Source organism: Sus scrofa, chromosome 14, assembly GCF_054392235.1.
Source record: "Sus scrofa isolate SSC_HxYL_T2T_F1_AM1 chromosome 14, Sscrofa_HxYL_maternal_Yorkshire_Landrace_v2.0, whole genome shotgun sequence".
NCBI lineage: Eukaryota > Metazoa > Chordata > Mammalia > Artiodactyla > Suidae > Sus > Sus scrofa.
Window position 1 is genome coordinate 129,659,302 of NC_139396.1, and position 17,338 is coordinate 129,676,639.

Below are 17,338 nucleotides of genomic sequence, written 5' to 3' on the forward strand. Positions count from 1 at the left end.
TTCCTGTCATGGCTCAGTGGCTAATGAATCCGACTAGGAACCATGAGGTTGCAGGTTCGATCCTTGCCCTTGCTCAGTGGGTTAACAATCCGGCGTTGCCGTGAGCTGTGGTTTAGGTTGCAGACACCGCTCGGATCGTGTTGCTATGGCTCTGGCATAGGCTGGCAGCTACAGCTCCGATTCGACCCCTAGCCTGGGAACCTCCACATGCTGAAGGAGCAACCCAAGAAATGGCAAAAAGACAAAAAAAACAAAAAACAAAAAAACGTGAGGCTTTATTACTACTTTCCCATCATCTCACTTGAATAATTTATATTTGCATTAGATGAAATCATCTCATATTCATTAGCATGTGTCTTCATTTACTTCTTAGTAGGGATTTTACATGGAAAAACCCGCCCTTCGCCTTTCTTTCCTGTCCAAATCCTACCTAGACCTCCTTTCCCGAAGTGATCTCATCAAGTTGTAGCTTCAAATACCATCTACACACTGATGACTCTCAAAGGTACCATTTCCAGCCACAGTCACCTGGAAATCTCTCTGAGAATAATATCAAATGGGTATCTCAAACTTAATAAGCCCAAACGGAACTCTCAGAGTCCTGCCCACATCTCCCTCCTTGTTCCCCATCTCAGTAAACAGCAATATCATTCCCCCAGCCGAAAACACAGGACTCATTCTTGACTTCTGGCTCACGCCACACCCCTAATTCAGCAGGCTCCACCTTCAAATGATACTCTGAGCTTGACCCGTTCATATCATTCTATAATCACCATTATATTAATCTAAGCCACGTCCTTGTCGCTTGCCTGGACCACTAGAAGGGTCTCCTACAAGTCACACTAGTTCTATCCTTGCCCCCAAATCAGTCATTTTCTCCTTTCAGGACCCAGGAAAATCATTTTAAAGCACAAAGATCACATCACTCTTTTACTCAAACTTCTTGAAAGGTATCCCATCACACTCTGGGCTTTGGAGTCAAGTCCAAACTCCTTATCATGCCTCTGAGATCTGGCCTCCACCTCCCACGGCTCTCCTTTCATACCACACCCCCTCCCCAAAACTGGCCCCATCCCCCGGCTCAAGGCCAGCCAAAATGGATGCCTTCCTGTTCCTCCCTCATGCCAAGCTCAGCCTGCGGCAAAGGCCTTTCTTTTTGCTGCTGCTCCTCTGCCTTAACACTTTTCCCAAATGCCTTCACTCTATTCAGCTCTCTGCACAAAAAGTCTCTCCCCCCCCATCCACCCCCCCCCCCACACACACACACAGAAGTCTTCTCAGACCTTTCAAAAAGAACCCTTCACTTTTTATGGCACTGAATACTACAGGAAATTATATTATTTAGTTATTTCCTTCATTTACAAAACAATACTCAGTAAACACCCGCCACCTTTGTGAGCAAAGTCCTCTTCTAGGAGCTGGGAAGATTGCAGTGAATAGATAAGCCAAGATCTCTGCCCTCGGGGCGGTCCCATTCTTGTCTGTGGCCCCACGGGAATCTAAGCTCCAGTCCGTCTGTGACCATGGAGTCCCCAATGCCCAGAGCAGTGACCTGGCACAGAGGAGGTTTTCGTATACATTTGCTTGAATGGCTACAGTGTCCCACCCACCTGAGACCATCTGTTTCCCTGAGGACTCCCCCCATAGCTCTTTTGAACAGATGGGACTTTGACCGAGGGACCCAGAATGTCCACTGTGTCCCTTTAGACACAGCAGTGGGATGACAGGCAGCCTCTTATGCCTGAGTTGGGTCCCTAACCCTGGGCCTGACTGACTACCCTTCCTTTCTGCTCCACCCCAGCACCCTGCAAGTTCCCCAGGTGGCTGTGCCACCAGACCGGGTCTCACTGGTGGGCATGAACTAGGCAGTCAGCAGCAAATGAGCCAGCTTCTCCCAAAGGAGAGTGGCTGGAGCTGAGACCCACAAGTCATAACCACATCCCTGGCTCGTGATCCTCCCCCTCAGTAGTTCACGTGATACTGTCCCCATCAACGTACTCCCAGCCTTGCAACACTCTGCAATTAAGGTCATATATTTGCCTCTTTCAACGGCCACAGATGCAAGACATTTACCTGCTGTGATGAGTAATTAAGTTTCTTTCGGCAAAAGGAAGAACATTTGTTAACTGAAATTATCTGAGCTCAAATAAAAATGAAAGTAATTATGAAACATAGTTAATTTATCTTTCAAAAAAAATGGCAGCTGCAGGGGCAGGAAGGAAAAAAATGAAAATGCAAATCTCCTCAAGAACCACTCTGGAGGACTCAAAGTAGGTATTTAAAATCCCCATTTCCAACATGTGTGATCACATCTCAATTTGTTAGCAGAGAATGGCACAGCTCTGCACCTCAGAGCCAAACAGGATTACTCTATATTTGCTCAGCATTTTATTCCCTTGGAAGCATTCACACATACGTCATCTTCCAACAGGACAGAATTCATTTCCCTATCCAGGGACCCAGAGAGATCAAACAATGCACCTAAGATCCCACCATAAGTAGCAGAACCAGGTGGGTACCAGAACCCAGATATGCCCAGGCCCATCCAGTGTCCTTCCTTCTCTAATAGAAAGGACAGTGCAACCTCCGAAAATCCCATTCTACAGTCTACTGAAAATGTCCCTTCACTGCTGCAGCAGGAAAAAAAACCAAAAAACACATATATTCACCAGTGGTTCAAGGTGGTGGAAAGATGCATTGGTCCTGGAGCTCCGGGCAGAGAGGTTTCACAAACTCTTCCGACGAATGCCACTCCTGCAATGACAAACATACCAAACATCTGTGGTGAATCAGGTACCCGTGACCTCTCTCCAAGGAGGCCACCCAAATACCAATTGCCAGGCACCCTGTTTGGACTCAAAGCCTTTGTCCTCCTCTCCCAGCCCCACCTTCCTTCCTACCCTGACTTCCCCAAATAGGAGAATCTTTAGTTCACTAGCTGATATGGTCCTTATTAGAATGAATGGATCTTGGGCAGAAAGAAGTTCTAAAGATCATCTATAACAGATGCCTGGTGGGTCACACCTATAATAGATGTAGAGGTATTTTATTATTTCATATATTATTTTATATATATACACACACACGGAAGTTCCCAGGCTAGGGATCAAACCCAGGCCATGACAGAAGCTCAAGCCACAGCAGTGACAATACCAGATCCTGAACCTGCTGAGCCACCAGGGAACTCCCTGTAGAGGAATTATGTTAACCTGCAGAATGTTTAGAAAATTTTTTGTTTAAAAATCAGAGCTGTCACAAAAAAAAAAAAAAAAAAAAAAAAACCAAACCCGGACGGCTGACTTCTCTTTAAAAAACAGAAGATCTGTCATCATGGCACGTATTCATGTCTGCAAATGATCAGCTGGTGCTAGGTAGCAGCTACCCATCACAGGCCAGCTTGGCGAGTCCAATCTGCCACAGTCCCTAACAACCCCTGTCATCTCAACACAGAGAAAAGTTGTCTTTGTCATCATCCTTGTATTATCGTTTTGTTTGTGGCACAGAAATATTTCCCTCTACCTATGATTCTAACAAAAGTGGGAACACAAAAAGAGGGGCTGAGTTCAGGGGACGGGGGGGGGAGGGGAAGAGACCATTACAGCACATAGAGCAACTTAAGTTACTTAAGTTAGTAACCTCATTCCTGCAGACATCTGCAACCCCTGAAGAGAACACCCCCATTTTAATAGTGTAAGTGGAAAACTGACTTACCCACTAGCACAGTTATAAGCGGCTCTAAGCCGGGACACTTCACTATGCCCCATTGCACAGTCATAGTACATATATATCAGCACTATTATTTTATATTGTTACATTATATTACATAATTATTACATTATCAATACAGTCTTATATTACAAAGGAAAATGCAAATTTTATAGAGATATGCATGCACACATGTGTATGTGTGTGTTGCCTTCGAAACTAATACGCAAGGAAATACTGGCTGAAGCATCCAGTCCACTCTGTTCTAAAATGCTTGCCATACCTCCATCTGCCAAAGAGGGTAACAGTATGTTCCATCGGGTTCCCTGGGGGCTTGTTTCCTAATGTGACATTATAAACAATTTTGCAGCTTTTAGTACAAAAAAAGTTCTCCCAAATACCATGAATCTGCTACTACTTCAAAAGTGCTCACTTATTGTTTCAAACAATCTGAAATGCTCTCCATGCTAGAACACTGTCCGTTAATATGTATCTTGAGGAGTTTCCATTGAGGCTCAGCAGTTAAAGAATCTGACTAGCATCCATGAGCACGCAGGTTATATTCCTGGCCTTGCCCAGTGGGTTAGGGATCCGGCATTGCCGTGAGCTGTGGTGTAGGTTGCAGATGCGGCTTGGTTCCCTGCGTTGCTGTGACTGTGGCATAGGCCAGCAGCTACAGCTCCGATTTGACCCCTAGCCTGGGAACCTCCATATACCATGGGTGCGGCCCTAAAAAGCAAAAAAAAAAAAAAAAAAAAAAAAACTCATCTTGAATACAAGGCTATAAATAAGCTTATGTACAGGTACCAACACTGTCATAAATGACCAATGTTCAACTCTAAGGTCGTGAAGGGAGTTATTTATATCATCCCCTCTAAGAATGTATTGATCCATTCACTCAGCAGATATTTATTGAACCCTGTTAGATGCCAGGCAGTGTGCGAGGCAATAGATACACAAAGATGAACAGACCCAGTCCTTGCCCCTAAGTGGCTCTGTCTGGGTAAGAGATACAGGCACTCAAGGAATTCCAAAACGGTGGGTCAACGTAAAGACCTGGGTAGGCCCAGGCGCTATGGGAGACCTGAGCAGGGCCTCCTGGTGCAGCTCAGGTGAAAAGATGCTTCCCAGCTGGGACAGACGCCCGAGGAAAGCTTTAAAGTAGGGCTGAGAGTGGAGCAGGAGAGGGGCGAAGAGGGACAGGCAGCAATTACAGGAACAGTGTGGACAAAAGCAGAGTAAGAAGAGCCCCTCCGGTTTGGCCTTGTCCAGATCTTGTGTTACCTTATCGGTCTTTAAAAAACCTCGCCTTACGCCACCTGACCCAACATCTGCTGAGACTTGATGCACAGCCCCACACAGGCAGTTTATCTCACCAAGTGCCTGTATCAAAATTGCCACTAGGGAGTTCCTGTTGTGGAGCAGTGGTTAACGAATCCGACTAGGAACCGTGAGTTTTCGGGTTCCATCCCTGGCCTTGCTCAGTGAGTTAAGGATCCCGTGTTGCTGTGAGCTTCAGTGTAGGTTGCAGACGCAGCTTGGATCCCGCGTTGCTGTGGCTCTGGCGTGGGCCAGTGGCTACAGTTCCAATTCGATCCCTAGCCTGGGAATCTCCATATGCCGTGGGAAGCAGCCCTAGAAAAGGCAAAAAGACAAGGGAAAAAAAAAAAAAAGCCACCAAATTCAGCCCTGCTGCCTGGCAAAGACTACCTGTGACTTCCTCAGGGCAATCAATGCTACCCTCGAGTCTGCGGGGCCCAAGAAACATGGGGTAGACGCGCCAAGCCTCCCAGTGTTCCCAGTACTTCCATGATGCTGGAGGAGACAGGAAACAGATTTTTCCCTCTGCCATCACAGGGCGGTCCTGTCTCCACTTCCAATGCACCTGGATTTCCACAGCCAGAGTCTACTATGGAATCAAGCCTCAAGCGGGAAGTTCTGTGAGAAAATGTTCCAGAATCTCTGCCCATCAAAGTGCCTAGGTCGAGCTTCCTTTTTCTTCACAGGTAAGAGAGGGAGGAGCTGCCAGGCGTGATCCCGGCTGAGGCAAAACCAGGGGGCAGCATCCCCGAAAGACGAGCTTTTGGGAAGAGGCAGAAAGAGGAGTGAAGACCAAATATGTAGCCACGGTTAGGGTTCCGGGTCAAGGGGGATACCAGGAAACAAGGAAGCACCCCTTAGGTTCCCAAATCTGCCTGAAAATTAGAATCACCTGGAAACCAAAGTTTCTTGGGCCTCAGATCTATTAAATCAGAATCTCTGGTTTGGAGGCCCAGGAACTCTTCAGATGATTCTGATACCCAGACAGTGATACTCATATGAGTGATAGTCAAAAGGGTATCGTCCACCCTCTATAACAATCTCAAGTTATTAATTCAGCATTTTCAGGCAGGATTCAAGGAGCCAGGCTTTGGGGAGGTGGCTTGCACATTCTTAGTATGTTGACCCACTCCCTACATCACACTGTCACAGCCATCGCTTAACTTCTTTTTTATTTTATTTATTTTATTTATTTATTTATTTATTTTTTGTCTTTTTGCTATTTCTCTGGGCCGCTCCCGCGGCATATGGAGGTTCCCAGGCTAGGGGTCGAATCAGAGCTGTAGCCACTGGCCTACGCCAGAGCCACAGCAACTCGGGATCTGAGTCGCGTCTGCAACCTACACCACAGCTCACGGCAACGCCAGATCGTTAACCCACTGAGCAAGGGCAGGGACCGAACCCGCAACCTCATGGTTCCTAGTCGGATTCGTTAACCACTGCACCACGACGGGAACTCCTCTTTTTTATTTTAAACAAAAGCAGAATACCAGTAGCCAGGATGCCAACTGGGTAAGCCTCCCCTGCCCCAGTCCCTGTACACCATGACCCAACACCAGCGCCTCCAGATGATCCACCGGAGTTACTGGTCTCAGCAGACCTGAGCTCCTGTACACTTGGTACAGACTCCACTTGGCAGAGCAAAGGGTCTGGGAACATCTGGTCACCCAGGTGGACTTCGAGGAAGCGCCAAGGCACACATCACTCTGATCGGGTCCTCACTGCCTGCCAAAGAGCAGGACACTGCAGATCAATGCAACGCCTGGAAACCTGACAAGCCAGCAGAGCACTTCTCTTCCCAGATTTCCACTTGTGGCCAAGAGACAGCCTGAACCATCTCAAGCCAAGAATGGCAAGTAAGTGCTATGGACCACAAGGAGGACAGATCGGAGTAAGCTGGCTCCCTGAATGGATTATCCTAAAGAGATCTCGTCCCTGACATCACCAGATGCTATCAGGTGACCTTCAGACAGCCCAGCACCAGAGAAACCCATGGCTCACCAAGGTCAGCCTCCCTGATTGCAAGGCCCAGCAGCAACCCACAGGATCCTTCACCAGAATGAGGAGACCCTCAAGCATCCCCTTCAACCTAAAGGCCCTCCACTTGAGCCAAAATGCAAATTTGGAAGACCATAGGTGGGGCAGGAAGTCTAGGAAAAGCTCAAGAGACTAATTTATCCCTTCTGGTGACCCTCAATTTTCAAGCAATTCAGTATTTCTTGCAATACCATGATATACTGACCTAAAGCAAGACCTCTCTCTGACCCAACCCTCCAAAAGTAGTCCTAAGAGTTGCTCAAGGCCCTGAACCATGAGGGCCAAACACCCTCATCTATACCCTCATCTCCAGCCCATCCCCAGAACAAAGGACAATCCTGGATGCTATCAAAGTCACCTTGGTTACATTGACTCCTACTCAACATCATATCAGACCAACCAATCAGCTCTGGACCAGTAGGAGCCTCTCCGGGTACATAGTCTCATAGCCACCGTGTATCTCTCCTACACAGAACAAACCACTTATTTTTACATTGTTTTCCCACTAACCTATGTATGAACGAGGATCCAGGTCAACATTCATTCTGTCTTTTTATTGTCAGGCTCTTTTGTCTGCTTGACTGGCCAATCACTGTATTTCAGTATAGTATCTTTAAATCCTCTAGGTTCCCTCAAAATACACCCCAAATTTCAAGACTTCCAGCTTAAAGGTGACCAAGTCAACCCATTCCCTAACCACTCAGTCTTGCCACTGGCTTCTGGAATCTAGGTATCATTAATTAGTCCACTAATTTAGTGGACAAGGAAGGACCCTGCTCAGAAGGCTAGTCCAGTATTGGTAAAGTACTAATTCAATTGGGCTCCCAAGGTCAAGTTCACCTACAAAAGTCAAAGTCAGCATGGAAAAGTACCCGTGATGAGGAGAGAAGAGAGCCAAGAGGTACAATCAGGTTCCTATGCACCATAAACCAGGGTCTGAGTCCTAACCCTCAACCTGATGCTCAAAGCACCTGTACTCTGCTTGAGAGCAACAGTGGGGCTTGGTTTCTGTCTCACCAGGAATCTGATCATAATTCTAGTCTTCTGGCATGACACAACAATGCTTCAAGTTTCTGCCTGATGCCAGAGCTGCTCGCTATTAGCCTTCAGCTCCTAAACACGTCTAGGTCCCTGACCATCGCCTAGAATTCTGGCTTCATGCCCACTCCAACCCTGCCACTCTGTATGTGTCCTAACTCCACCTAACTACTCAACCGTGATACACCCTGCCCATGCCACTCACCTGGTTCCCGGCTCTGCCCCTGCCGCACTCCCTCCCCAAGCTGGAAACAGGAATGTCTGCTGAAGGTAACCGCACCTTACCCACCTCCTCTCCTGCCTCTCACACTCGACCCCTCTCCTCGTTCTGAATCCAAGGCCCAACATTCTTCCTGAGCTCAGGGAACACTCTCCCCCCCCCCCCGCCCCCCGCAATTCCAACTCTTCCATCAACCAACTCAGACAGTCCAAGGAAGAAGAAAGAAAAAAAAAAATCAATCCTCAACTTGCCTTGAGGCTGACCGACTCAGGAAAGAAACAAATCAGATTAATTATCTTTCCATGTTGTGTAATTTTAAAAAAATTACACTGCATTTACTATTTTAAAATGACGGTAACATATATGAAATGAACTCCTGTTTTGAGCTTGAGAAGCATTCCCCATCTCCCAGAGCAAATCCCACTGGGGCCAGGCCCAGTGTCACATCCTCCAGGCCTGAACGCCACTGAAGCTTCCAGGATGCTCAACGCCCAGGTGGCTCCTCCTTCCCAAACACCTCTTACCTCTGGTCCTCCAGCCCCGCCGTCCCCCTTCCACACCCACTGGCAGAAGAAAGTGAATCTCCAGGAGCTTTTTATAGCTCTCCCACCTACCCCACAGATTCAGTAGGAGGGAGAATGAAGTTTCCAAGTTCTCTGAATGACACAAAGCTCTTCAAGTAGAATAAAATTAGTTGAAAAATAGCAAAATGATTTTTAGCACGCTTTAAAAAAAAAAAAAGCACACCTACATTAAGTGATTCACAGTGCCTTCATATTTTCTTCCACTGGGATTTGCTTTTCTTCCTCTGGAAGGTGGTGGCACCCTCCTTTCTCCCTGACCATCATAAGACAAGGCACCTCCCCAAGATAACTCTTCTGATTTGGGCTCCCCTCTCCCCCAGAAAATCCTGCCAACAAGTCAGGCAATATTCATGCCTTCCCAGACAGGAGTATGGATAAACAAGATAATTACGGATTGAAAGTAGTTTTTGCTAGTGGGACTCAAGTTAGGTCATCAGCGCTGGCCTCGGTTAAGAAATGATATTTGATCTGCGCTCTCAATGGTGACAACATCCCAGCCATGGCAAGAGACAGGAAGAGAAGGGAGCAAACGCAGACACTCTGGGAGAGAAACCTCGAGCCACCTGCAGGGGGCAGTTTTCTGACTCCTCTCCAACACCCCAGCTTCCCACTTCAGCCTCTGTCACAACCCTAGGCCTCTCCCACTGCTGCCTCTAAGGTCCCCTTGGTTGGGCCTAGTGCCCCTCCCCTCGATCCCCAAATCATGATAATACCCTGAAACCCTTTCTTCTGTTTCCTCCAACTGACTGTCCCTTGATCACTGGGGTCTAACCACACTCATCTGTGTTGACTCTGAAACCGACACATAGATGGTGCTCAGGAAGAGTATGCTAAGCTGAATTACCCTGCACACACACACAAATGAGTGCAGATATAAACTGGTGAAATCTGAATAAGGACTGTGGGTTGCAGCAGCCTGTAAGATGCTGTACTACTTATGTAAGATGTTACCATTGGTGGAAGCTAGTGGAAGGACACACGGGACCCCGTGCCTTTTTTTGGTTTTGTTTTAAACTTCCTGGGAGTCCATATTCCTAAGTTTAAAGATTATCTTAGGAGCTCCCGTCGTGGCTCAGTGGTTAACGAACCCAACTCAGGTTTGATCCCCAGCCTCGATCAGTGGATTAAGGATCCAGCATTGCTACGATCTCACATTGCTGCGGCTGTGGTGTAGGCCCAGTGGCTACAGCTCCGATTTGACCCCTTGCCTGAGAACTTCATATGCAGTGGAAGCGGCACTAAAAAGACAGACAAAAAAAAAAAATTTTTAATTATCTTAAGAGACTCAAATATTTTTTTTACCATTTAAATACTCTAGATTTGTAGCTTCTACTTAGAAATAGCAAGATGTGGTAACACCAAGCCCCCCCTTTGACAGGCATGGCTCTCAGCTTCATCTCCCTAAACACCAAGGCCAAGTGTCAAATGCTATTCATCATGGTGCCTGCAACTGCTTTTTTTCTCAGAGAGAGAAATATTTCTCTATCAACAGTGAGAAAGTGCAAAGACCAAGAGCGTTTTGTATTTCCAGAAAAAAGGGAAACCGCCACATTTTTGTGAAAGGGAAAAACATTCCTACAAGTTTTGATTTGAAATCCCCCACCCCTGATCGCATGTTACCTGCCTGGCCTGAGGCATTTGAGGTTTGGACCCTGGACTGTGACTCTTTACGACCAAAATTTTTTGCTCTATGTCAGCAAATGCATTTTAACATCAAACCACTGGAAAAGAACACAGGTTAAGTACACAGTATCCCATTCTACCTAAATATGTTGGTTCTTTCATCTCACCTTGCCTGAGAACACAGGATCCTACTCTTTGCTACTGAAAGAGAAGGTTTCACCCCTTATGCATGACCATACCCAGATAAATAAGCAAGATTTTGTTTTTCCACTGCAACTGCAGTTCTGTTTAGCCAAGGAGGGAAGAGGCCCTCAAGGCATGCCTCCCCCCCTTTCTTGTCACACTACCCCCCCCCACCAAGAACGTGCTTGGAATGCCAGTGTCCCTTAAAGGGGTGGGGCCAAGGCACAGAACCCAGGTAAACTGCCCAGTCAATGTTTTTAGAGCAGTTGTTTCCAGTCAGACTACCCAGAATCACCTGGGGCTCTAGACGGATGTCGGAATTCTAACACCCTCTCTTCCTCATGTTTCACTCATGCAGACTGCCCAGCACGGATTCATCCTGTGGCCATTTGGAAACCATTATTTTAGAAATTTGGGACCCCACCCTGCTACCCTGGGCAGCCGGGCAGGACGCACCTTTCCAGCCAAGAGATGCTAGAACTGTGCTGACTCGTAAGGCAGCCCCTGGCCACTAAGCATGTGGCCACTGAGTCCAGGAATGTGGCTGCTGTGACTAAGAGGTACTGTATGGGGAACACACATGCTGGGTTTTGAAGGCTTGGTGTGGGAAAAAAAAGAAGGTAAAATGGCTCATAGATTTTTTTTAAATACTCATTACATATTAAAGTAATATTTTTGGTTTGTTGGTTTTTCTTTTCTTTTTTTTTTTTGGCTTTTTAGGGCCACACGCACAGCATATGGAGGTTCCCAGGCTAGGGGTCCAATCGGAGCTGTAGCTGCCGGCCTACACCACAGCAACACAGGATCCGAGCTGCATCTGCAACCTACACCACAGCTCATGGCAACACTGGATCCTTAACCCACTGAGCAAGGCCAGGGATCGAACCTGCATCCTCATGGATTCTAGTCAGATTCGTTAACTGCTAAGCCACAACGGGAACTCCAGAAGTAACACTTTCAATACACTAGGTTAAAGACAGTATGTAGTTAAAACTAATTTCATTGCTTTTTATGTTTTTAGTGTGGCTACTAGAAAATCTTAAGTTACATATGTGGCTCACATCCACTGCCCAGCCATGCTTGAGGAGACACGTGGGTGGGGACCGTAATGCTAACAGGAAAAATGAGGACTGTGGTCAGGCCTGGTCACCCACCGAGGCCAGGATCCTCAGCAAGCTCTCCATCCGAGACTCAGATCCTCTGCAGACATGGGCTGAGAACACCCCACATGCGGGGCTGTGGGGTGCGTCATCAGAGAGACTAGTTCTCAATACCTGCGTCCTTCCCCAACTTCTTCAAGTCCATAAAAGGTGAACCCAGGGTCTTGGGGCATCAAATTTACTAGGCACAATGTGCAGAATTGGGCTGGGACAGCAGATGGCACACTAGCCAGAGGGTACAAAGGAGTCAGCTGAGGAGCTCGACCTCCCCCAGAGACTCCGACAGTCCACTTGGTGGGGGTCCAGGTGTGCACATAGTAAGAGGAGTACATACGAACCTTGGAGCATTCTGGTGCCCTTGGCCTAGGAGTCCCCCTGAGAAACTGACATGGCTGAGCAACTGTAACCAGGAGCGTCAGGGCTGGCCCAGGACTTCCACCACCGGCTGCACTCAGCAGGCCAGGCTGAATGAGGCAGGTGCGGCCCACAGAGAGGCCAGGAGCTAACCGGGGCCCTTCCTCAGCAGCAGGCTACTTTCCTGGCATCTTGTACAGCTCGGTAGGAAATGACTGTCTGCCCCGGACACTGTTTTAAACACCAGAAGACAGCTGAACTTCCTGCCTTCACACGAGGCCCCTTAGGAGGATCAAAAAATGCAGACAATTTCAAAGTAGCCAGTAGCTTGGTAACTGGGTTAAAAAAGACTGTGCGCCTTAGCGCTGCCACCAGCAACATTCAAGAGGGACCGGGACCTCTTTCTACCCTTGCCTGGTACCAACGACCCCAGCACTTGCCTCAACTTTCTGGATGGCAGGCTGACCCATCGAGCTCTTCTGCAGCAGTGTTTCTCTTGCTCCCCTAGGAGCCAGAATGGGGCTGGGACTTCCACGCCCGGCCCCACAAGTTCCAGCAGCCTGTTGATTCTGGGGCCTCAGCCATTACTGAACGCGAATGCTAGACTGGCAAAGCACATGGACCAATCCAACTCCAGGACTGGACACCGGCAGAAGACAGCCCTTTTTTGGGGGGGCCACACCTGCAGCATAGGGAAGTTCCCAGGCTAGGGTTAAAACGGAGCTGCCACTGCTGGCCTACACCACAGCCCCAGCCACTCGGGATCCAAGCTGCATCTGTGATCTACACCACAGCTCATGGCAGCGCCAGATCCTTAACCCACTGAGCAAGGCCAGGGATCGAACCCACAGACTCATGAATCCTAGTTGGGTTCATTACCACTGAATCACAACGGGAATTCCCAGAAAACAGCACTTTATCTCAACCTAACAGTCACTGCTTCTTCCCTTGGATTAAAAGCCTTCTGTGCTAAGCCATCTCCATCTTTTTTTTTTTTTTTTTTTTTTTTTTGTCTTTTTGCCATTTCTTGAGCCTCTTCAGCGGCATATGGAGGTTCCCAGGCTAGGGGTCAAATCGGAGCTGTAGCCGCCAGCCTTTGCCAGAGCCACAGCAACGCAGGATCCGAGCCGCGTCTGCAACCTACACCACAGCTCACGGCAACGCTGGATCATTAACCCACTGAGCAAGGCCAGGGATTGAACCCACAACCTCATGGTTCCTAGTCGGATTCGTTAACCACTGCGCCATGACGGGAACTCCCCATCTCCATCTTAAAACCAGTACAAAAGAGTGATTTCCTGGAGAACAAAAATTTAAATATCCTTCCCAGTATTTCTGCCAGTAAAATATGACCAGGAAACTCAACCTGCTCTTTCTTCTTTGGGCAAATCTATGAAAAAAATACAATTTGTGACTGAATCACTACATTCTCCCCACTGAGTCTGAACTGCCTTATATTCTTTTCGGAAAAAGGGTACAAAGTGAATAAGCACTGAATCTGAGAACTCAGATACATTTTTTTTTTCAAGTTTTAATGCAGGAAAATGATCTGGGTTTGTTCATGGGAATACAAACTACACCTTGACGCTGGCACATCAGCCCTGGGTCTCTGGACCCAACCACCGAGCGTTTCCCCAAATCCCCCACCCGCCTCAGTCTTGACAATTCTCCTGCCCCATAGTCGGTCTCCATCTCTCAGACAGAACATGCCAGTGTAGCATGACCACAACTACGTCTCCACGTAGCCCCGCCTTCACACAGTCGGCCAAGCACAATCCAGGCCAAACATAAAATTTGAAATGCTATTGACCCCTTGAACATCAATGGGAGGAATTAAATTCTTAATGCATGGGGACCTGCCTTTACGAGTCCTCCTCCTCCACCAGCTGGTATCCCATATGGAGGCAGCAGCCACCCCTCTAAAGACTTACCTGTTCATCACTCCACACCCCCCACCCCCAGCTCACACACACTTCCCCTCCCCCCGACACACACACAGTCAGACCGGCCCACCTCCTGGTCCTCCAACTCAGCCTCTACTCATCGCCTCTATATGAGAAAGGCCCAGGAACTGAGCTAACCAAGAGAAAATTCTCCTTAAAAGGTAGGGAAACCGAGAAAGCTGAGTAACAGACAACCTCTGTTTAGCAGAGAGAAGAGGAGAAAGTCTATGAACACTGCTGGTGGCATGTGGCATGTGGCAAGGGGGTAGTGCTAAAAGTCACCTCTCAGATCCGCCGGCCAGATGCAGAGAAGATGCTCTTTCCCTTTTTTGGTTTTTTAGGGCCACACCTGCGGCATATGGAGGTTCCCAGGCTAGGGGTCGAATCAGAGCTGTAGCCACCGGCTTATACCACAGCCATACCAGATCCGAGCCACGTCTGTGACCTTTCCCATAGCTCTCGGCAACGCCGGATCCCTAACCCACTGAGCAAGGCCTGGGATCAAGCCTGTGTCCTCAAGGATCCTAGTTGGATTCGTTTCCGCTGAGCCACAACAGGAACTCCAGAAAAGATGCTCTTTATACCTGGGTTACAGCTCTGTGGAGAGAGAGCCCAGCACAGGCATGATGAAGCCAGCCCACCTTGGCTTCCAAAAGCTTCGGGTAACACATCGGCTGAGTATATCCATCCCTGCGCTGATGGGCTAAAGTAGGATACAGAGGGGCATTCTCTAGGTCTCTGTCTACAGCAGAGATTCATCCTGGTGCTCAGAGAAGTTACAATGATCTGACTGTGCAGAACAGTGAGCCTGGCACCATCAAGGACTTCCGAGATGGCGCTGCTTATGCAATGGCTCTGCTGCCTCGTTTTCCATGCACAGAGGCAGTGTGGGAGGCGGTGAAGAGGAAGAGGGAGAAGCCAGGATGAGAACGACCCAGCCTCTACTTTCAAGGAAGTAGAGGGGATAAGAGCCATACAAGGTAAAAAATGATGAAGAGTTAAGCCTGTTTGTGAAACAAGTCAGAGGAGGAGCTATAAAAGCCTCATGGCACAACTGAAAGAAGGCCAACCTAGATTTGACTCTGCCGAGGGTTAGCTGTGTGGCCTTGGGCAAGTTCCTATGCCTCTCTGAGCCAATTTCCATTCCTGCAAAATGAGAAGCTTGGCCATAGGTGATCAGCGCTCCTTTCTGGCACTGACATGCCACAGCTCTCTGATTTTAAGGATACCTGCTGGGGGGGTGGAGGTGATGAACGGGTCGGGAACAGAATAGCAAAGCAGGCCGGAGGAGGAGTACAGACCATTCCAAAATCTTCATTCTTATGGTCACTGATGCTCTATGAAAATACTCACTGTACTTTCTAAAGCTACAGTTGTCAGATGCGGTCAGAGTCACAGGTCAGTTTCTGGCCCATTAATCTTAATACCAGAACACCGCCCACACTGTACTTGGGAGCAGGCCATTTGTTCATGGACCACACGAAGACACATTAAAGGCAGCGCCTTCCTCCCACGGTGGTAGGTGAGACCCTTCCTCATCCTAATGAAGGCTAGGAGTCATCCTCCCTGGTTTGCAGAGGGGCAGATAGGCTCAGAGAGTCTGAATGATTCCCCAAGTCGCACAGCCTGGAGGGGCAGAACTGGGAGAGAAGCCCAGATTGTCCGACTCCCCACCAACTGTTAAATGCCAACGAGATAACTGTGTGGGATCCCTGAAAAGCATGGACACTTAGAAACTCCAAGCAGATGCACCTCACTGGTCCAAGAGGATGGGGGAGGATTCTGCAAAAGGGGAGCCACAAGCAGCCTCTCCTTCCTCCACCACCTTGACAAGCAGGTTGATCACTGACTGTGGGGGTTGGTACCCACCTAATATCCTGTTACATGAATTTCTATCTTTAAGCAGTGCACGTGTTGGCTTGTACTCTAGAACGGAAGTACTCTAGACCCCGGGGTCCAACTAAAATCCTATGCAAAGACTACACCACTTTCTTTTTATTTGCCTTTTTGCCTTTTCCAGGGCTGCTCCCATGGCATAAGGAGGTGCTCAGGCTAGGGGTCTAATCGGAGCTGTAGCTGCCAGCCTATGCCATAGCCACAGCAACACGGGATCCGAGCCACATCTGTGACCCACACCACAGCTCACTGCAATGCCGAATCCTTAATCCACTAAGCAAGGCCAGGGACCGAACCCACAACGTCATGGTTCCTGGTTGGATTCGTTAACCACTGAGCCACAACGGGAACTCCCTCAACCACCTTCTAAATGCATGTCTATAGGAAAGTCATTAACCATCTCAGGGTCTCAGTTTTCTCATCTGCAGAATAGGCGCCATCCCAGGCATCTGGCCACCCTGCCTGTATTGCCTGCTGGGGAACTCTGAAGAGAGAATCAACTGGCTCCAGGTACACGAGAAGGTGATGTGTTGGAATGTGAAGAAGATCCAAAGCTGGAGTCCTGGCCTGAAAAGAAATGAGTAGGGAGGAAGATTAAAGGAAGGTGGAAGAGATGGAAAGCACTCTCTGCTACTCTCTGGCCTTGTGAGCTGGGACAAATTACTCAACCTCTGAGTTTCAGCTTCCCCATCAATATAATGGGGGGTGGTGGCTAATTAAGTCCTTGCTTCAGAGAGGAGTCGTGAGGGTCAAATGAGATCACCTATGTAGTCATTTCACATGTATCCAGTACAAGGCAAATGCTCGCTCAACTGATGCCCACTATCATTACCATGATGAGAATTATGATCAAGAAGGGTGAGGCAGTTCAAAGGGTAGCGTGGCCCGGAAGCCCTACTGTCTTACTGGTTTGGAGTTGTGTAGAGGTTGCATTAAAAACAAAATTAAGGCAGGTTTGTGGGAAAGACATCCCAGTACCAGAGGGACTACAGAGTCCTGGAGCCCAAAATACTGAAGAGCTCTAACTGCAGAATCCCAGCCAGGGTCCTTAGCTGGGAAGGTCCCACCTTGGGCAGCCATGAAGATGGAGAGGATAGATGAGTGCCTAACGAAGGGCCAACTCAAACTGCACATCTCTGCTCTCAGCTGGAACAGCATCAACTCTATCAAGTAACCCAGTAACTCTCTAATAGGCAGTTAGTCTTTGTTCAACAATGGGGGAATTATTACTTAACAAACACTGTGTTGGGTTAGATGAAATATTTCAAAGCAAGG

At 48.2% G+C, this 17,338-nt stretch overlaps 1 protein-coding gene across 50 annotated transcripts in view; it reads right to left on the reverse strand.

Moving 5' to 3' along the window:
• Positions 1 to 17,338, reverse strand: part of SORBS1 (sorbin and SH3 domain containing 1) — a 240,825-nt gene that overhangs the window by 171,485 nt on the left and 52,002 nt on the right. For all 50 annotated transcript variants that reach the window (XM_005671335.4, XM_005671334.4, XM_084994930.1 and 47 more), the window contains exon 2: positions 2,670 to 2,754. The gene's annotated coding sequence lies outside the window, so the exon portion shown is untranslated. The remainder of the gene's footprint in view (positions 1 to 2,669; positions 2,755 to 17,338) is intronic.